This window comes from Pan troglodytes, chromosome 14, assembly GCF_028858775.2.
Source record: "Pan troglodytes isolate AG18354 chromosome 14, NHGRI_mPanTro3-v2.0_pri, whole genome shotgun sequence".
NCBI lineage: Eukaryota > Metazoa > Chordata > Mammalia > Primates > Hominidae > Pan > Pan troglodytes.
Genome location: NC_072412.2, coordinates 32,473,858 through 32,495,511, shown reverse-complemented (window position 1 = coordinate 32,495,511; position 21,654 = coordinate 32,473,858). Strand labels below are relative to the sequence as shown.

Sequence of the window (21,654 nt, the reverse complement as noted above, 5' to 3'; positions counted from 1 at the left end):
TGGGCCTATGTATAATGGGATAAGAGCTTTACTTTTGGCAGGACTTGGCCAGTGTCCTGATACCCAGGAATAGTCTGATCAAACAAAGCTTAGCTCTTAGGAAAGGCTGTGCATATTGATTTTTCCAATATAGCATCCATTTACTGACCTTTAAGGGTTATGCTTTGCCTCTGACACCACTGGTTAAGGTAAAATTTTTCAGAGCATATAAATAGATAACCAATGTCTTAAATGTTTGTATTTGTGGCCCGGCAGAGTGGCTTATGCCTGTAATCCCAGCACTTAGGGAAGCTGTCCGTGGCAGGCAGATCCCTTGAGGTCAAGAGTTTAAGACCAGCCTGGCCAACATGGTGAAAACTCGTATCTACTAAAAATACAAAAATTAGCCAGGTATGGTGGGGATATGCCTGTAATTCCAGCTACTCCAGAGGCTGAGGCAGGGGAATCACTTGAACCCAAGAGGAGGAGGTTGCAGTGAGCTGAGATTGTACCAGTGCACTCCAGCCTGGGCCACAGAGCTTCCATCTCAAAAAAAAAAAAAGTTTGCATTTGTAAAGAGTATAACTTAACCTTGGCCTAACCTATCTGCAATATGCTGGCCCACCCTGGGGGGCAATACAGTGTCCTCCTTGAATTGGAACAAAGAAAGACCATATTCATTAATTGCTGGTGGCTGCTCTGAATAAGAGGCACAAGCCCAGCTGGTTTGCTGAAATTTCTTTTTTTCTTCTTCTTTTTTTTTTTGGAGATGGAGTCTCGCTCTGTTGCCCAGGCTGGAGTGCAGTGGCGCGATCTTGGCTCACTGCAACCTCCACCTCCCAAGTTGAAGCCACCACACCCGGCTAATTTGTTTGTATTTTTAGTAGAGACAGGATTTCACCATGTTAGCGAGGTTGGTCTTGATATCCTGACCTTGTGATCCGCCCACCTCGGCCTCTCAAAGTGCTGGGATTACAGGCTTGAGGCACCGCGCCATGCCGTTCACGGAAATTTCTTGAGAGGACCGCAGAATATGATTTTTTGTAAGCCACCAACTTGATCATTTAGACATAGAGCATGTCTAATTAAATTAATATCTACTTCTCTTTTGTGCTTTTTACATCTTATGTTGAACAAAGCAGCTTATGGAGAAAATTTTGCTTTAAGACTTTGTGAAGTTTCCTAGGGGTTTATCCAACAGTATATTTCTATTCTGTCCTTTTGCAAGTTTAGCAAGCTTGCAAAATTAAAATAAAAGTGGTTTTAAAAGTCTTACAACATTTCTGGGCTTTTTTCAGAGTCCTTGAATGTTTAGTCCTAAAACAGTTGAGTTGAAGGACAAACATTTTTGTCACGTTTGTAGTTAGTCCATAAGTATGTATTGAGCCATGAAATAGCATCCTTGTCAAAGCATGTTGGGACAGTAGTGCAGGATATTAATTCAGTACCATGGCTGTATCTTGGTGAGGCACATAAATTTTACTATGCTGCCCAAATCACTTAACTCATCTATCTGACCAGAAATGAAGCAAGCTTCCAGAAATTGCACAAGAGCAGTATAGAATGTACCATGACTACACAATATTTTATTTGCAAATCTACTGTGTCAAGACATCTTACACTCTCAGGCAGTATCTTTCTTTAGTAACATTTTTATCCAAAATAAAATTTTCGGAATCTTATGTTTCTGGTTTTTTGTACAATAGAGGCTTCATTATCTATAGTGCATCATGGCATATTGTGTTTGTTGAATGCTCCTTTCTCCTTCCTATATAGGAAATTCAATGAACAAGAGAGACAATTATGCAATCCATAAAAATTCATACATTTGCTTGCAATGATATTAAACTGGACGGTCTTATGCTTCTTATTCTCTCTGCATCTGGATAAAATGGAAACATTTTCAAATTTCTTGAAGCATCTTTGAAAGTGTTTTTCCACACTGGGAAACAGGGAGACACAGTCTCTACAAAAAATAAAGAAAATTAGCTGAACATGGTGTCACATGCCTGTCCTAGCTACTCCTACTTGGGAGGCTGAGGTGGGAGGACTGTTTGAGCCCTAGAAGTTGAGACTGCAGTGAGCCATGATTGCACCACTGCACTCCAACTTGGGTGACAGTGCGAGAACCTATCTCAAAAAAAAAAAGTGTTTTTCCATTGGAAATAAATATTTATTATTAGAAGAACAATCTAAAAGTATGAATGTTTGAATATCATAAAAAGCGTAACAAGTTATGCTAATCTACCCCTTTGTGGGAGCATACATGTTGTCACAATGACACTACAAAGATGGCAAGATAGTGCTTCCCTCCCTTACCTGATGTTGAGTTGTATTCATCACAGAAATCTTAACAACCAACTAGAAAACAATGATGGATTGCACCTTTCCTGGCCACAAGGTGTTGTCCTCATAGTCTTGGTAATAAATTGTATTTTCCTTTTTTTTTTTTTTCTTTGAGACAGAGTCTCGCTGGTCTTGAACTCCTGACTTCGTGATCCACCTGCCTTGGCCTCCCAAAGTGCTGGGATTACAGGCATGAGCCACCGTGCCCAGCCATTGTGTCTTTCTTTTAGTGCCAAGAAAAGATTTCCTAAGCAGTAGATATAAAAGAGAACCTATTGTTAGAATGAACATAAGTCAAAAAAGCTTTTGCATATTTCAAGTATTATCTTATAGAAGGTTTTATTCTTTCTAGACAGAAAGAAGAGAGGCTTTGTGCTAAGTGTTTGATTTCTAGCTCTTACATCTAAAACAAAGCAATGACAAATGAAAAGTTTATGTGTAGCCTTTAGAGTAGCACCATAAGGGTGGGAAAGGGGTGGAAGCTATTCGGGATATCATACATATAAAATCAAAACCCATCAAAAAATGGGTATTAACATCTGTGAAATTAGCATCAGTTTAGTCATATGGTGACATAAATATTTGTCACAACTACAGTGCTAGAAGCATAGATCGTACAGTGTCTTAAATGCATGTCCTTTAACTTTTGGTACCTATAGCTGTGTAGTAGAGGGTAGCGTTGGTGGTATTAGGGCATGATGGAAGATGACTGGCACAGCATCACGATCTAGTGGTTAAGAACAGCTACTGGAGTCAAAGCTACATGAGTTTGAATCCTGCCTCCACCAGTTAAACCAGTGGGCCCTTGGGCAAGATAATTAATCTCAATGTTTGTCAGTTTCTTCATCTTTAAAGAGGAGGATAAGCATAGTACTTACCTTAGAGGGTTGTTATGAGGATTAAATGAGTTAATATTTGCAAAGAACTTAGCACAGTGTCTGGCCCATAATAAACCCTATGTAAGGGATTATTGAAGACAACATACATATAAGTAGGGAATAGAGGAGCAGAGGCATGTGTTCCTGATAAAGGAGATCCTTTAACCCCCACCCGAAACCACCCATTTCCTTCACTTCTAGATTCATATGCTTTGTTCCTGTATCTTTCTTTCTTTTTTTTTTTTTTTTTTTTTTTTTGAGACGGAGTCTCGTTCTGTCGCCCAGGCTGGAGTGCAGTGGCGCGATCTCGGCTCACTGCAAGCTCTGCCTCCCGGGTTCAAACAATTCTCCTGCCTCAGCATCCCTGAGTAGCTGGGACTACAGGCACATGCCACCAGGCCTGGCTAATTTTTTGTATTTTTAGTAGAGACAGGGTTTCACCATGTTAGCCAGGATGGTCTCGATCTCCTATATCTTATAAACTCATTCTAGATCCCATGTCCGGGGAATTCCAAGAACTAAGACATTCAGCTCACTCTCCTTGCTCTGACTGGGATTTTTTAAAAAATCAAATGCTAAATATATTGTTAGCATGGCTGGCAGCATCTCGTATCGATCCATTAGTGTTATATCATGAATCTTTCATTATACTAACATTTTGTCTTTCTGAAAGACTGTCAACTATGATTTCATCATGAAAATCACCATCAGCTGTAGAGCTATGCAAATGAGAATTCATCTGCATGCTTTTGGCCTAAATGGAATTTGATGGAGACCTAATTAAAATGAGAGAAATTGGACTAGATAATCTCTAAGGTCCCATTTAACTTTAAAGATCAATGAGTCCGTAAAACTAGACTGTGAGTCTAAAAGAACCTTAATGTCCTCAGTCTTTTAGTACCTTTTCTGTCTGGATTTCATGGGTTGGTCTGATAGTTGAGAGAAAGGGCAGAAGCCCATAAGTGTACCCTAGGAAACCTACCAGTGTCACTCCCATGAAGCTTTGGCTACTTAGCAACTTATACCAGCAACTTATAACTGGTACCTTCTGCTATTGGAACTACATCTACCAGAATTGAAGAAGGGACAAGAGGGGACAAGTCAGGAGTCCAGAGCCTGCAAACTCCTCTAAGATCTCAACAGTCTTTGCACCACACCCCGGCAGGGCTGACTGCAGGGTCATGTGACCTCTGCAGTCACACAGGGCCCCATGCATAGAAGGGCCCCTCATTTGGTTTAATGTTCTGCTGTTACCATCTTGAAATTCCTAATAATTATTGAATGGAGGGCCCACATTTTCATTTTGTCCTGGACCCTGCAAATGATGTAGCTGGTCCTGCACTCAGGGGAAGCCAGTTCCTTGTAGAGCCATGACTTGCTTTGTGAATTCACCTTCATTGGTGACTTGGTGTTATATACGTAAGACAACAGCCATGTGTAAATCACTGAAAGGACCTTGGAAACAGTCCCTTGAGTATCTACAATCTACAGTCCACATCCTCTGTGCCCCTTGCTTTTGGGGAAGGTGAACCCCCAAAAAAGAAAGTGTGTTTGTTTTATTTTATTGTTTATTGATTCTGACAACAGCATTATAAAGTAAGGCAATAATATGACCCTTGATGTTTGCAGAGTTACTGATACAGTGGGTGTATTTCCTTATGACATCTATTGAAGCAAATACTTTAATTAGTTTTTTAAAAAGTATTGTGGTACTGAGGAATAATAGGAAATTGGGACAAGGTACAATTCTTGATATGATAGACTTGCAGATCTTTTTTTTTAAATGTCTTAATTAAGCTGTTTCTTAATTAAATATTTACAATGCTCATAATAGATTAGTTCATTAAACCACTACTATTAAAACCATTAAAGCTATTTCTTGTGTAGGTTTCACCTAGGGTACTTACTCAGAAAAGGAAATTAGGAGAGGTAGTAATAAAGCCTATCATTTATCATCAGGGATTTTATATCTGCCAACATTTTATTTTGTCATTATTCCCATTTGTCTCTGGGAAGAACACTAAAGCTGACTGGAGTCTAGTCTTATAAAATTGCATAGGTTAAATCCTCCTTTGCTAATGCAAATGTAAATATTTTACATTTAACCTTGTAAAGTATATACACATATATGTATATATATATATTTCTTGTGTTTAAAAATTATTTAATGTGAAGTATTATGTTGGTGCAAAAATAATTGCGGTCTTTGCCATTACTTTCAATGGCAAAAACCACAATTACTTTTTCGCCAACCTGATATTTCTGGGCAATTGAAAATAAGAGTGCATGCATGCGTTTTCACTTGTTCTTAGGCTACTTCGTCCAATAATATATTTGAGTAGTTCTGAACAGGAACACAAGTAAGGAGATTTTTTTTTTTTTTTTTTTTTTCTGATGCAGGGTCTTGCTGTGTCACCCAGGCTGGAGTGCAGTGGTATGATCTTGGTTCACTGAAGCCTCAACTTCTGTGGCTCAAGCCATCCTCCCACTTCAGCCTCCTGAGTAGCTGGGACTACAGATACATGCTACCATGCCCAGCTAATTTTTTAAAATTTTTTGAAGAGACAGAGTCTCGCCATGTTGCCTGGGCTGGCCTCAAACTCTCCGGCTCAAGCAATCCTTCCACCTCGGCTTCCCCAAATGTTGAGATTACAGGTGTGAGCCGCCGAACATGGCCAGCAGGCAGATTATAATCAGCCAATTCTAGGCCATGCTGTAAGGAAGTGGACCCGTCTTTGACAGCAGGGTCCTGGCACCCAAGTGGACACAGGTGGTGGTCCTGTAACAGTGGCTTGATTACGCTGTTTTGTGTGTCTAATCTGAACACAGGGAAGTATAAGATGTGTAAGCAGCTTTATCAAAGAGTTATAACAAGTTTTACTTTCCAGATATGAAATGCTGAATTTGTATAAATAAATTAAACCTTAATAGCACAGTCATTAGTATTCAGAAATTTAAGCTATAAGATCACTCTGGAGAAGCCCTCCTGTATCCATACTTGAATATAATGATTTACTTGTGCCTCTGTTTACCCTTAAACCACAAGCTCATCCAGGGAAAGGGTAATGTCTTATTCATTGCAGACATGCCAGCTGCCCTAGCATGTAGCTCGTATACAGGAGGTGCACAATGAATGCTTGCTGAGTGAATGAATGAATGAATGAATGAATGAATAATATTTTAACATTAACAGCTACCCAGTATTGGACTCTGTTGTATTCCTGGCACTGTGCTAAGGACTCCATGTATGTTCGTACTTAATGCCCAGGCTTCTCAGCAGGTACTACCAAGGTCACTGTTAGCACAAACAGCACCTTGCTGTGATTTAGAAAATTCACATCAGTCCTCTCTGGGATGATGAATTAGAAAAAGTTGCCTCTTCTGTGACAATGCAGCCCCGTAGTTGTGCGGCTTGGCGAATGTAGCTGGGGCTGAATTTCAGCCTCCACACACCTCGTTGGTTGCTTGCTGTGTGTATGGCACAGACTACATAATGGTACGTGTTGACTATGCTTACCGTTACTAACCTACTTTAGGCGGAAGAAACCTCCAAGGCTGGGAGAGGTTAAGTGGCGTGTGCAAGGCACATACCCACTACTTGTAGCTATGTAGGTTTGAGAGAGCAGCATGACTCTCATGACTTATGAGACCCCAGTGACTGCAGGACCTCCTCCCTAATCACAGTCTAGCACTTAGGAAGGCATCACAGTTCATGGGTGTCGTAGTGACAGCATGGAACCATTTTCTGAGTCCTGCCCCACTGTTGCCTCACACAGGGCGTCACAGAGGGAGCTGGCTGTGACGTTCCAGCATCCCAGAGTCTCAATGATAATGATGGGGATTAATGGTGATCCTGATTTTTTCTCTAGCGCTTTACAGCTAAGTGTTAGTCTATGAATGTAATATAACAGTGGTTTAAAATCAACAGATTGTAACAAAAGTCCCTCACAGGAGACAAAGCTGGTGCCGTGATCTATATTGCATTAATGAGACAAATGAGGATAGGAAACATCATGTGGCTTCCCAGGGCTCCATGGCAGGGGCGTGGCAGGGGGGATTTGAGTGCAGGATCCTACTCCAGTGCTGACCTTTCCCATCACTTTCCTGCTGCCCAGTGTGAGCTCTGTCCTGTCCAGGTCAGTCAGCTGCTGTTTCCTCCATCCAGCCAGTGACACCCAAACCTCATGGAGCATCGGAATTACCAGAAAAGCTTTTTAAAATACAGGCTGTGTTTTAAAATGTGTGAGTGTGTGGTGTGTGTGTGCTGCGGGGGTGTGGGGGGTGTAGGAGTGTGTGTGTATTTATTTCATAACAACCTTTCCAGGTGTTAGTTTACCGCCTGCCTGGCGCTGTCCTTCCATCAGTTATTGGAAATGGCTCTAAACTCTCATGGCTATTTCAGGCTCATGGCTTATGCCATGGAATGTTTTCCAGGTCAGATACCTTTATCTCTCTCTCTGCCTACCTAGATCCTGCCCACTTTTAAAGAGCTGGCTCAAGCCCTTCATGGTTTCCTTGCCAATTCCATTCTACTGATGCCCACTCCCACCTCTTGAGGGTCTCTCCTTTTATGTCTTGGGGGTGAGAGGGCAGGAGGACCGGCCCTGACAAGGGTCCACTGTGTGTCAGGCCCTGATTAAGGGTTTTTCCGTATGTCATCCTTCCATGACACTGAGGTCCCGATCATTACTTTAAAGATGAGGTAAGTGAAGGAGCTTGGCCAAGTTCAGTGCAGGTAGTAAAGTGCAGACTGGGGTCTCATCTGGCTTCAAGTTTCCCCCTTTTCCATCCACTCTGCTGAGTATTTCAATCTGGTCCTTGTCTCACCAGCAAGATTTCTTTTGTACTAGAATAGAGAAACTTTGTCTTGCAATAAAAAAGTCTTTCACCCTCTGCTGTATAATCCACATAGTAAAATAACCTAATTGTTGAGGAAATACAAGAATGGATGCCTTCTCTTACTTCTCTTGCAAATCAGTGCCTAGCAAACTTCTAAAAGGTGAATTGTTGATAGATTATATGATATTTTTTTCTTCAAGCTTTTTAATATGACAAGGGAATTCCAGCCAGTATTTTTACCTCTTCTTTCTTTTCAGAGTCATGAAGTATTAGAGCACATGGATGTCTTATAGATGATCTTGTCCAAGTCATTCATTTTAGAAGAGCTGATGGAACTTCAGAGAGGTTAAATTCACCTGTCGCAGGTCACCTATCTCCTTAGTGACAAGTTTGAGATTACAGCCCAACTTCAAGTCACACTGACTCTTGTGATTATAAGTGAAATCATACTTGGCCACTCATTCCTGAGCAAGATGCCTGTTTCTGAAATTAGTCTCTAGAGTGCCAACTTTTCAAGAGAAAAGATGGTACCTTATTTACCTTCAAGAGCAAAGCCTTTCCCATGTTTCATAAGTGTTTCTTGGCAGCCTAACTGACTCAGTGACTGATTAAAGGAAAGACTGAAGGACATGAAAGGCATTGACTTGCTCCCTCCTAAGTGAGTTCCTCCTCAGTTTACCTCTGATGACCCCAAACCCCACCTGTCCTGCCATGATCCCACCCTCAGGTGTTTGGTGCACCTGTCAGCTTTGTAGACTTGTGCCAGATAAACTCCTACCCTCCAGCCTCCTTCCAAGGTGCAATTGGAAATTTTCATTTTACAGCTAAAGGAACCTAATACTGCTGTTGTTATTGCATGTTGGAAGGAGGAGGGAAATGGAGAAGGCACAGTTGAAATTTATTTTTTATTTTATTTTTTGAGACTGAGTCTCACTCTGTTGCCCAAGCTGGAGTGCAGTGGCACGATCTTGGCTCACTGCAACCTCCGCCTCCCAGGTTCAAGCTGTTGTCATGCCTCAGCCTCCTGAGTCGCTGGGATTTGGTGCCCGCCACCAAGCCCAGCTAATTTTTGTATTTTTAGTAGAGATGGGGTTTCATCATGTTGGCCAGGCTTGTCTCGAACTCCTGACCTCAAAGGATCTGCCCATCTTGGCCTCCCAAAGTGCTGGGATTACAAGCGTGAGCCACTGCACCCAGCCAGCATAGTTAAAATTTAAAAATACATTTGTCATCTGTTTAAAATGGAAATGTCCCTTTTGGCCACTTAAAATTATTATTATTATTATCATTATTATTATAGAGCTTAAGAAAAAAATGAATTTCTTGAGTAATTTCCCAAATTATATGATTTTATTTTTACGAAGACTGCAAGGTTCTCATTCACTTAATTTATTCAACAGATATTTCTTAAGGACCTACTATGCTAAACACTCACAGCACTGAGGATTCAGTGTTGAACACAACTGACAAAATCAGCAGCCTTACTGAGCTTCTATTCAAGTGGTGAAGACAATAATAATTATATGTAAGTGTTGTAATTAACATATTATGAAGAAAAAACAAAAAATGTAGAGAAGCTGGAGACTGAAAGGGGGTGCTATTTGGGATACAATGAACAGAAAAGGTGTCTCAGGTGGTGTGGGCTGCTCTGACAGAATATCACAGACTGGTGGCTTAAACCGCAGATGTATTTCTCAGAGTTCTGGAGGCTGGAAGTCCGAGATCAGGGTGCCAGCATGGTTGGATTCTAAAAAGGACCATTTTGCAGTCTGCAGACAACCGTTTTCTGGTTGTATCCCCACCTGGCAGAAAGAGAGTGAGAAATCTCTCTGTGGTCCCTTTTATAAGGTCACTAATCCCATTCACCAGAGCTCTCCTCTCATGACCTAATTACCTCCTAAAAGCCCCATCTCCCAATACCATCAAATTGGGGGTTGGGACTTCAACATATGAAATTTGGGGGGACACAGACATTCAGTTCGTTGCAAAAGAGCTCTCTGGAGAAGTGGTGTTGAAGCAGGGACATTCAGAGATCTGGGAGAAAGAATGTTCTAGGCAGAAGGAAAAGGACGGGAATGAGTCCTGAAGCAGGAGCCTGTGGAAGTGTCTGTGGATAGGTGGGGAGGTGGGCAGGGCTGGAATGCAGTGAGCTACAGGGAGAGGTTTAGGGAATGGGGTCGACAGGTAGCCAGCTCCTCTGCAGCCTTATGCCTGGGAGAGAGTCTGGATATGCTTTGTGGTATGATTTGCTGTGAGCAGTTCACCTGGTTTATGATGTAAAATGTGGAAGGAAAAGACAATACAGGCCAAGAGTGGAAGCAGTGAGACCTTTTACAGGCCTCCTTGATTATTCAAATTTAGTTAATGTCTCAATTATACAAAAAATACTTAGTTGCTAATTATGTAAAGACCATCACATAATTAAGAGGAAGGAGCAAATAACCTCTAGCCCTTGGTTTTTTTATGCAAATGGGAGAAATTAGCTACATTCATTCATCCATGAAAAACATTTATTGAGTGAACATCATGTGTCAGACACTCTGCTATGCTCTGCGCTGAGAAAAAAGATGAAAAAGACCCTAATTTTAACTAACACTCAAGGAACTTAGGACAAGTATGGTAGTAGAAGAATGAAGAACAGACCAGGTGTGGTGGCACACACCTGTAATCCCAGCACTTTGGGAGCCTGAGGCAGGTGGATCACCTAAGGTCAGGAGTTCGAGACTAGCCTGACCAACATGGCGAAACCTGTTCTCTACTAAAAAAAAAAAAAAAAAAAAAATACAAAATCAGCCAGGCATGGTGGCGCATGCCTGTAATCCCAGCTACTTGGGAGGCTGAGGCAGGAGAATCACTTGAAGCTGGGAGGCAGGGATTGCAGTGAGCAGAGCTTGCACCATTGCACTCCAGCCTGGACAACAAAGAGCAAAACCCCGCCTCAAAACAAAACAAAATAAGAAAACGAGAATGAAGATGTAGGGAGAGATCAGAGGGTGGAGTGGCTTGTCACAGAGGAGGTGTCTGAGTTGAGCCTTAAAGGAGAGAAATTACGCTGGAAGGAGAAGGAAGTACAGAGCACAGGCAAAGAAACAGATGCACGGAGCAGCATGAGGAATTATTTGATGTTGCTGGGACCTGAAGTGCAAGAAAAAGAACCAGTGAAGAGAAGACTAGCAAGGGGGGTCAGAGCCAGATGAGGAGCTTGCAGACCTCATCCTTTGTTGCTCTATTGGATAGTCTGCAAATTATTTTCTGACTCCAGGATGACAAAAATATGTGAATCCATTTTCTTTTCTCTCTCATGAGCATCACAAGCCCCTGTTTATTTTTATATCCATTCTGTCTAAATTACTTTGCTCTACAACTTTATAGCATAATCATGAGAGCCTCTTTTCTTGCATGGATGTTGCAAAGAGCATGAAGTCCTCCATGGCTTTTAAAGAAGGCTTTTGTTGAATTAGCAGAACCTACCAGAGCTCCTGGAAATTCCGGGTTTCCGGTCTCTGGGGGCGTCTTCACTCCAAGCCTCGGTGCCCTTACTTGGATTTGCAAGTTTAGAGTTAAAGTAAGTGTCAGAAGTACGTGTGGTGATTACAGACACTTTGTAGCCAATAATTTCCATAGTGGAACTGATATCACTTCTTGACCTATTTTTTCAGAGGACTTTTGCGCAATAGTTACTTTAGAAGCACCCTCTTGAAAAGAAATCTGAAATGGACGTCAAAGGCTATATTTATTTGTTCATAGCATTTCTTGATGACCTGCTTTATTCAAGATTTCAAAGAGCTCACAGCTATTAATGACTACTTAAAACTCTTAATATCCAAAATATATAAGGAACTCATACAAATCAATACCAAAAATACAAACAACTGGATTAAAAAATGGGCAAGGGACCAAAATAGACACTTCTTAAAAAAGGAAATTCAGAATGCCAATAAACATGTGAAAAGGTGCTCCACATCTGTAATTATCAGGTAAATGCAGGTCAAAACCATAATGAGATATCACTTCATACCTTTTAGGGTGACTATTGTAAAAAAGATAAAAGATAGCAAATGTCGGCAAAGATGTGGAGAAAGTAGAACCCTTGTTCACTGTTGTTAGGAATATAACTTTATACAACCATTATGGAAAAAGTAGGAAGGTTCCCCCAAAATTCAAAATGGAACATATGATCAAGCAGTCCTACAGGATTGTAAAGAGCTCTCTGCATTCCCATGTTCACTGCAGCATTTTGCACGATAGTCAACATATGGAAACAACCTAAATGTCCTGCAGTGAACAGATAAAGAAAATGTGATTTTGGCCAGGAGCGGTGGCTCACGCCTGTAATCCCAGCACTTTGGGAGGCTGATGGGGGCGGATCACTTGAGGTTAGGAGTTCAAGACCAGCCTGGCCAATATGGTGAAACCGTGTCTCTACTAAAAATACAAAAATTAGCCAGGCATGGTGGCAGGCACCTGTAATCCCAACTACGCAGGAGGCTGAGGCAGGAGAATCACTGGGACCCGGGAGGTGGAAGTTGCAGTGAGCCGAGATTGCATCATTGCTCTACAGCCTGCGTGACAAAGCCAGATTCTGTCTCAAAAAAAAAAAAAAGAAAGAAAGTGATTTTATACAATCACACACACACACACACACACACACACACACACAATGGAATATTATTCAGGTTTAAAAAAGAAGAAAATCCTGTCATTTGTGACAACATGGATGAAGCTGGAGGAAGTTATGCTAAGCAAAATAGTATGCAAGACACAGAAAGAGAAATACTGCATGATCTCCCTTTTACGTAGAATCTAAAATAGTCAAACTATAGAAGTAGAAAGTAGGATGGTGGTTGCCTGGAGCGGGGAAGAGGGGAAAATGGAGTGATTTTGGTCAAAGGGTGCCAAAATGGTAATTATATACAGGGAATAGATATGTTAATTAGTTGGAATGTGATAGTCATTTCACAATGTATATGAAGACATCCCGTTGTACACCTTAAATATATACAATTTTTTATATGTCATAAAAACTAAATTGTCACAAAGAATTTAAAAGACAAAAAAAAATCCTGTAATTCCATGACTTTAGTATATTTACAGAATGATTTTAGGGGTACGTAATTTAAAAGGTTTCACAAAATTTCATTAAAAATTTTTGAGTTATTTGATTATGTATAAGTTCAACCTCTCATGGAAAGCTGAATTTATTTAACATACTGACTAGAGGCAAGAAAATAAGAAGCCAGAAGAAAAGTATTAATTCATGGTGCAGAACTTGAGAATATGCATTGAACAGCTGCACCGTAACACTTAGCCTTTTTGTTCACATGAAGTTGCTCTCTGGAATCCTCAGATAGCTGCAGTTGCCTGAGGGCTCTTCAAATGTCACCAGGGCAACAACAAAGTAACACACATGAAGCAGGCCCTCTGTGGCATTCTTCGTGAAAACCATTGAATTAAATTATTGCATAACAAATCATCTGCATATGAAAGGCAGTGAACTGTTAGAGAACCCAGCTGAAAACAATGCCGAATTTGATGCCTACCTCCACTGATAACTCACTGGCACCCTTAGAACTCTTGTTGTGACTCAAGGGCCCCTATTTGACATGTGGGAAATATTAATACTGTATTTATAAGACCACAAAGGAATTATGAGGTAAATTAGAGAGATAGTTGTGCTGCTTAGAGAAAAACTTCCATGTATCCCATGACCCCATCCCTCTTACCCTTTCTTGGTCAATCTTTCAAAAAGAAAAATGCATTTCCTGCACTCTGGTTGAAATGGTTGCTTGCCATCATGGAAATTCTAGAAAAACCGACAATAGTTAGCAGGGATGGAGTCCTTGCTATGTTTTAGCACAGAGACTGTGCTAAGCACTTCTCATGCATTATTTTATTTCATTCTAGTGGCCCATAGGGTTAGTACTATTAACATACCCATTTTATAATGAGGACATTTTGACTCTAAAATGTTAGCTGATTCTGGCCTGGGTTCTCAAAGCTAAAGAGAACTCTGAAGTAAACATTAAGAACCACATGATCTGTTTCCAGAGTCCTCAAACCTCTGAACATATTGGTTTAGAATAAACTACTTCATATCACAGCCTCTATCACCATTATACCTGGATCCTGCTTAATCTAGAAGCCATAGATGGAAATTGTTATCGTTGGAAAAACAATTTTCACACTCAAGTATATTAATTCAAGAACCCTATGGAGAGACAGTATATGAAAAACAAATGTCATACGATGTTTTAGGTATGATTAAGCCAAAATAAGACAGACTTTAAAAATATACATAGACTGAAATATTTACATTCAAATGATATTAGTGGCCTGCCACCTTATCTCAGCAACACTTGAAGCTCTTCTTGGGAATTGTCAACTTTTGAACTGCACAAGAAAACAAGTCTCTTCTTTGTTCAGGTTTCAGTTTTGGATTCCTGAAGATCAATCACCTTCTTTTCATCAGGTTTGACCATGAAAAACTTAACTATTTTAAAGAGCAAATCCATTTTCAAAGTGCATAAATGTAGCACCTTTACCATGTATTTGAAAGGACAAATTTCACCCTCTTTTTAAATTATACTTACTTACAATTATAAAAAATAATATTGATTATAAAAATCACCAAAGGGACCAGCACAATGGCTCATGCCTGTAATCCCAGTGCTATCAGAGGCTGAACCCAGAGGATCCCTTGAGGCCAGGAGTTCAAGACCAACCTGGGCAACATAGCAAGACCCCATCTCTACAAAAAATTTAATAAATTAGCCAGGTGTTGTGGCCCATGCCTGTAGTCCCAGCTACTTGGGAAGCTGAGGTGGAAGGATTGCTTGACCCCAGGAGTTTGAGGCTGCAGTGAGCTATGATTGTGCCACTGCACTCCAGCCTGGGTGACAGTGAGTCCCTGTCTCTAAAAATTAAAAAAAAAAAAGTAAATATAAATGCAAAATAAAAATTACCAAATATAATAATCACATACGTCTAAAGTGTACTCAAAATAGCATTTGGAAAATATTTCAAGCTGGCCAGCATTTAAAAAATGAATATCGTCTCTCAAGAGAACTTATTTAATGGAGACAGAAGATATGTAGGTATTACATGTATATTTTAAATGGTAACATTGGTTTATCATCACATTTCTAGTGTGGTATTCTAAGATTGAAGCACTAATTGTGGATAAATGTACAACTATTTCTTAGGTGTACCATTTTTTTCAAGGGAAATTAAAATACAGCTTTTTGAGTGCTAACCATGTGCCAGGCACACTTGTGATTGAAATTAATACATAAAACAGTCCTAGAAGGTCAGAATTATGCTCAGTTTTCATAGCATACAACCACAGTTCACGCAGGCTTAGGAACTTGAACAAAGTCACGTGGCTCAGGCATGTGACCGTGAAGTGTCCAAGATGGAAGAACAGCATGGTTTTTGCTGCTTAAAGGGGGATAAACATCTACAGCAAATTATAAGAGCACCACTTGAGTGTGAATGGATTACTAGAACTGAGGTGAGATATATTCTTAACCTAATACATAAGATAACCTATGTGAAAGCATTAGAAGCAGTCATTTTATTAATTCCCAAGTTTTAATACAAAAGAATCACTTTGAGGTGTTTTTCAGTAACATAATTTGGGGTCCACCTGTCAGAAAATCAGATTGAACAGATGGGGGTTCAGGAACCTGCATTTTTAAGAACCATTTCAGGGAATTGTGAGGCTGTTGATGTGTGAACCCCACTTTGAAAACACCATGATATCACTCAGCAGATGCTCTGAATACAGTTTCCTTTTTCCCCCCTTAATGTCGGAGTACAGGAAGAAACCAAAGACAATAGTTTAAAACAGGGAACTTAGTACATAGGGTATTGTGTTTGGTTTACATTACTTTATTGACGTACACTAAAAGAAAATTTCATTTCAAATTTAGCTTCTTACCTTAATGGCCTCTTTGTAAAACTCTAGTGTACAAAAGTGGTGTTTAACTAAGTGAAAACAGCTCTGGCAGAAATCTCTGGCTGATAAATCTCTTTAGGGCTTTCCTAGCATAGGGAGTGGGTGAGGAAGGCCAGGTGGGGAAGAGGGGATTTCCTGTTTATTTGTGCTACCTATTTAAAATGATTCTCTACATCCTGTGATTTTTACAGTTGTTCTGAAAGGAAGCGCTGATTTTTAACTCCACTGAAGTGCACTGCTTGTGTTTCTGGAGGAGAGAGAGAGGGAGATGGGGATAAATCACCTCTGCACGTTTCACCGGTTGATGCATTACATATTCTTTCAGCTTCACTTTTCTGCTCTTTTTTTTTTTTTTTGAAACGGAGTCTCGCTCTGTCGCCCAGGCTGGAGTGCAGTGGCGCTATCTCGGCTCACTGCAAGCTCCGCCTCCCAGGTTCACGCCATTCTCCTGCCTCAGTCTCCCAAGTAGCTGGGACTACAGGCGCCAGCCACCATGCCTGGCTAATTTTTTGTAGAGACGGGGTTTCACCGTGTTAGCCAGGATGGTCTCGATCTCCTGACCTCGTGATCCGTCCGCCTCGGCCTCCCAAAGTGCTGGGATTACAGGCGTGAGCCACCGCGCCCGGCCACTTTTCTGCTTCTTAGTAACAGAGACAATGTTGGGCTTCACAGGACTCAAGATGACTTTCTAAGGTGATTTGGGGATGCAGTGTATGCATTTTTTTACTCTTTTTTAAAAAAATCTTTTCTTCGCCTTTGGAGTGTAACATTTGGATAGTTTTATTCAGCCCATAATAGGACCAAGGGAAGGGGATAAAAAAAAATTCTTTAAAGTACCTCAGATAAAAAGGTTTTGTGAAGAAAAGGACTCAAAATCCTAGGTTATACCAAGACTTTATGTTCATTTTGAATTTTCTTTATTCATTTTTTTCTTCTCTGTGTATAGAATAATCAGGAGATATTGGTGGGCAGAACTGTTGGTTGATAACAGGAAGCAGAGTATCTGAGAAAGGCCCTCATCCTGTTTCCTTTTGGAGCTACTGAGGCCTCACATACCAGCCATTTTAGGATTTGATGAAGGCTAGAGAAGAGTTAAACTGAGCCTTCACTTACTCAGCATCAGTAGGAAGTAGTGTTGGCTACACTAAAAACACCGTTGTGCCAGTGAGGTTTTGGGGGGAAAATGACAAGCTGCCTGTGATAAACAAGCAAACTGTGACAAACTTTTTGATGTGTAGGTTCTGAAGCTTTTCGGTTTACGTCCTCAAAAGATTATATATATATATATATATATATATATATATATATATATATATATGCACACATGCACAATATAGCATATATACTTTTGATATACATGAAAGAGAAAAGATGAGTGGCAGTAAAATAGAGATTCCAGGATTTGTAAACACAGGGCAATAGAAATGACATTTCCGGTACAGTCTGGAGGAGCAGCACCCATTTTCAGAAAGGAAGGTATTAGGGATAAACTTGACAAGGATGTGGAAGACCAACATATCACAATCAATCTGCAGGCATTTGTTGCGGCCTTCCATGTACTCAGAAAACACATGCAGTCTTTTTATAGATGATGGAAGTAGTTTTCTTGATTTGGGATAATCTAAATATTATAGTCCTTCAAAAACATACAAATTCTAAAAATTGAAGATAACATCTCTTCATTAACATTGAGTGAAAAACAGAAAGCAATGAAGTCCATGGGGGGGGATATAAAAGACATGAAACACTAAACACCCCTTACCCTGAATAATTTACATGAGTATTTTCAAATTGTTTTTTAAAATAGAAAAGCAGTGATAACTACCTTGACTTTGAAGCTCAAACTCTAATTTTCTATTTGACATCAGCTGTTGGTTTTGTGTTTGATAGAGTTGGGTCATAAAGATACATGATTACAAAATCCATTTAGAACTTTTAATTCTGGATAAAATAATCCAGTTTCTAAGTTCAGTATCAGCCCTCACTCCTGGCATAAGGAGCTTTTGTTATGTAGGACTTGAGGAATGCCCCAGCTGGGGAAATGCCAGTTAATAGATTCAGACAGATGGATTTTGATGAGAGTCTGCACCGTTCACACCCCTTAGCAAATGTTTTCGAATATTCTCAAGTAACACACTTAACTTGAAAACAAATATGGATTTGCTTACTTTAGAGTCAATAGTAATTATTATTATGAGTAGTGCATAAAAATATCTGCTCTGTTTTTGCATCTTAGAGTGCTAAATTTATATGTCACATTATAACTTTAGACCTTTTACTGCCTTCTACATACAGAGAAAACATACTTTGAATTTAAAACCAGGCTTTGGCAGAGAATTATTTCAGCTGTTGCAGAATATTGCATTTTTTTTCTTAACCTCTCCCTGCCCAAAGTCAGAGTGATAATCAGCTGTGGAAATAGCCTTATGAAATCCCCAAGAGGAATGCAAGATCCTGACGGTGTGTTTCGTGTTTTTGTTTCCCTCAGTAGAGACTGTGAAACCAGACCAAAAGGGAATAACACCAGAATAGAAATTAGACTGGACCAAGGAGCAAGATGGCATTTCTTACCTGAGCCATTTTGTGGAGCTCAGTGGTCTTTTAAGAGCATGATGCATATTTCTGGCTATGTTTTCTGCCAGAATCCATTTTCTTCTGGCATTAAGTTAATTGAAGGCCAGAGAATCAAGTTTAAAGTATAGGAAAATGGGAAAGCAGAAGATCAGAGACAGTGCTTTGTTTGAGGTAGTAAAATGAGAAGCTAAGTACCATGTATGTACCGTTACATTGAGTGTCTTTTTTGGGCAAGTCACTTTGCTGGGTGCTGGGAATTCAGCTGAAAAACAACTCTCATAAAACTTGCCTGCCGTCTACGGGGTAGATCACACTTACGTGACAAATTGCCCATGTAATTATTTAATTACAGTTGTGGGAAGGGCTCAGTGGGAGAAGGGTGCCATCAGAGTATAGCAGGGAGGCTAACAGCATCTGTAGGTTAGAGAATGCTTCCTTGAGGAATAGCGTTTGAGCTGAGTTCTGGAGGGTAGTGTAAATTCCATAGGAGAAAGGGTTAGGAAGGGCGTACAAGGCAGTGGGAACAGCATATGCAAAGGCTCAGAATCAGGCAAGCACTTGGACTAGAGCAGGGATTGGAGGCACCTAATATGGCTGGAGCTCAGAGAATCAGTGGGAGCCAGGCTGGCAGGCACTGTTAACACAGTGTGGCACAACCCTGGTAGGGGCCTCGTCACATTACAACCTGTGCTGCCCAGCATGGTGGCTCTGGTTGTTGCTACTCATTTTCTGGCCGGAGGAAAAAATATTGAGATTTCAAATTTCTTCTCTTATTCTATTACGGTTCTTACCTGTGTCTCTATCTCCATGTTTAGATGTCTATAAAAAAGAAAAAAGAGTGTTTTTAAAAATTTCTCCCAAGAAAATTATACTACTGCTTGTTCATAATGCCCTGCCAATTTTAATTAATTCAACATCCACAGGGACATTGTTTAGGTTGTGTATCTTTCAAAAACTGGACTATTAGTTTAAATTAGTAGAAAGGAGAACTAGATTGCATGATTGTAGCAAATATCGACTTAGGTTTTTAAAGATAGCAGTCTCTTCTTTTTAACTTCTGAAGTCCTGGCTTATCAAGAGAAAAATAAATTTTTGCTGTGTACCAAAATAGAATGCTTTCCAGATCCTATTTCTGAATAGCTGAATAATGCGTCTGCAGCTTTTTACGTCACTGCGCGTGCAACAGCTGTTAGGTCATTCCTGCAACTCCAGCATTTGTTCATATTTTCAGATGTTCAACATTTTTATGAGCAGATGTAAGATTTTAAGTTTCATTTGGAGAAAACATGCCTTTCCTACTTGCAAAATATAATTTCTGCTTCATTTGTTAGGAAATGAAAATATCAGATACATTTTTTAATGTACTTATGCTGGATTTAACTTCTCAGCTAAACTGCGTGGAGAACGGTACAAACGACAGTGAAAACAGAGAGCTCCTTGAGCCTGTAGGACAAGATTTACTGATTGCATTGTTTGGAAGGCTCATGTTACTAAGACTTTGGGCTGTTTATTTGTACATCGTGTACATTCTGAGGACATCCAAGCCATTCTTGTTGATTGTCATCATCAGATTTGAAAAGTTATATAACTGAAGGTATTAGACACAAGGGTGAGTAGTTGCTGTATATAACATTGGTAAATGAAATCGATTTGGAAATGAGCTATAATACTTGTTAGCAGTTACATATATGCGAATCTCAACACTGTGATTAATGAGCTGTGAATTGATAGTATCTGCTGAACACTACTTTATTCAGAACATTGTTTTACTCACAAGTCATAGCAGAAGAATTCAAAAAAATTAGAGGATGCAGACTTTTCTTTGTATTAGATAGTAGTTTAGCCTGATGCACAAATTATGCATTCTTGATAACACTGAAAAAGTAACAAAATTTTCCAAAAATTACGCATGAATGCTCTGCAAACTGAGTGTGTAAGTGCTGAAAGAATAGAGAAGAAAAACTCCTGTGAGCAAGGATCACTTATGGAACTCTTCTCAGAGGAGATGAATTTGGGCTTGGGTGGAGAGAGAAATAAGCAATGTGGACTGATGTTCAGCAATAAGATCCAGAGAGCAGGAAAGCCCCGTTCTTTGATGCTACCACCTCCTAGCTCTGTGGCTTTAGGCAAGATACTTCACCACTCGACCTCAGTTTTCTCATCTATAAAATGGAGCTAATAATCATTTTTGAATGAGTATTAAATAAGATAATATATGTAAGAGAACAATGATGGCACAGAGTCAGTGCTTAAAGTGTTGGCTTTTATTATTTATTGTCTTTTTTTTTTCCCTGAGACGGAGTCTCTCTCTGTTGCTCTGGCTGGAGTGCAGTGGCATGATCTCAGCTGACTGCAACCTCCGTCTCCCAGATTCAAGCGATTCTCGTGCCTCAGCCTTCTGAGTAGCTGGGATTACAAACACCTGCCACCATGTCCGGCTGATTTTTGTATTTTTAGTAGAGACGGGGTTTCACCATGTTGGTCAGGCAGGTCTCAAACTCGTGACCTCAGGTGATCCACTGGCCTTGGCCTCCTAAAGTGCTGGGGTTACCTCAGGTAAGCCACCACACCTGGCCTATTTATTATTATTATTCATTAATAGAAATTACAGAAATCAGGGTTACTAGGTGGAGGGAATGCTGTCTACAAAAGAACAAAGGGGGCGACAAATCTGTCTCAGAAATATTCAGTCAGTTTTAAGCGATAATAATGTTATTTCTAGCAAATACAGTACATTCAATGTTATTTTAAACATACAATATTGAATGATCTCCATAAAGTTGACTGTGTGACTTATAATAGTCTCTGAAATCTAGAAATTATTAATATACATCCAGAACTCATGGCTAACCTTCAATGATATGTTTATAGTGAAAGAACGAGCTTGTGTTCACTTGCATAGAGGGAGGGTATGACAAGTTCTACTGAAAATGTGTCAGTATAGTTTTCCATTTAGAATGGTACACATGGGAAGTTGATTTTGTTTGTTTTCTAGAGATGGGGTCTCCCTGTGTTGCCCAAGCTGGTCTCAGATTCCTGGCCTCAAGCAGTCCTCCCCTCTTCAGTATCCAGTGTAGCTGG

General features: G+C 40.1%; 1 protein-coding gene and 2 long non-coding RNA genes across 6 annotated transcripts in view; 2 read left to right on the top strand and 1 right to left on the bottom strand.

Moving 5' to 3' along the window:
• The window catches only part of STARD13 (StAR related lipid transfer domain containing 13), a 575,282-nt gene that overhangs the window by 332,818 nt on the left and 220,810 nt on the right, over positions 1-21,654 (top strand). The gene's annotated exons all lie outside the window — the stretch shown is intronic.
• LOC129136814 (uncharacterized) overlaps positions 737-21,654 on the top strand; it is a 40,074-nt gene continuing 19,156 nt past the window's right edge. The window contains exons 1-2 of the long non-coding RNA XR_010150647.1: positions 737-8,700; positions 9,443-21,654. The exon at positions 9,443-21,654 is cut by the window's right edge and continues 19,156 nt beyond it. This is a non-coding gene — a long non-coding RNA (uncharacterized LOC129136814). The remainder of the gene's footprint in view (positions 8,701-9,442) is intronic.
• On the bottom strand, positions 1,591-6,907 carry LOC134808192 (uncharacterized). Its single transcript, XR_010150648.1, has 3 exons — positions 6,721-6,907; positions 2,299-2,572; positions 1,591-1,945 (listed from the first exon to the last, which is right to left on the bottom strand). It is a non-coding gene; the product is annotated as an uncharacterized LOC134808192 (long non-coding RNA).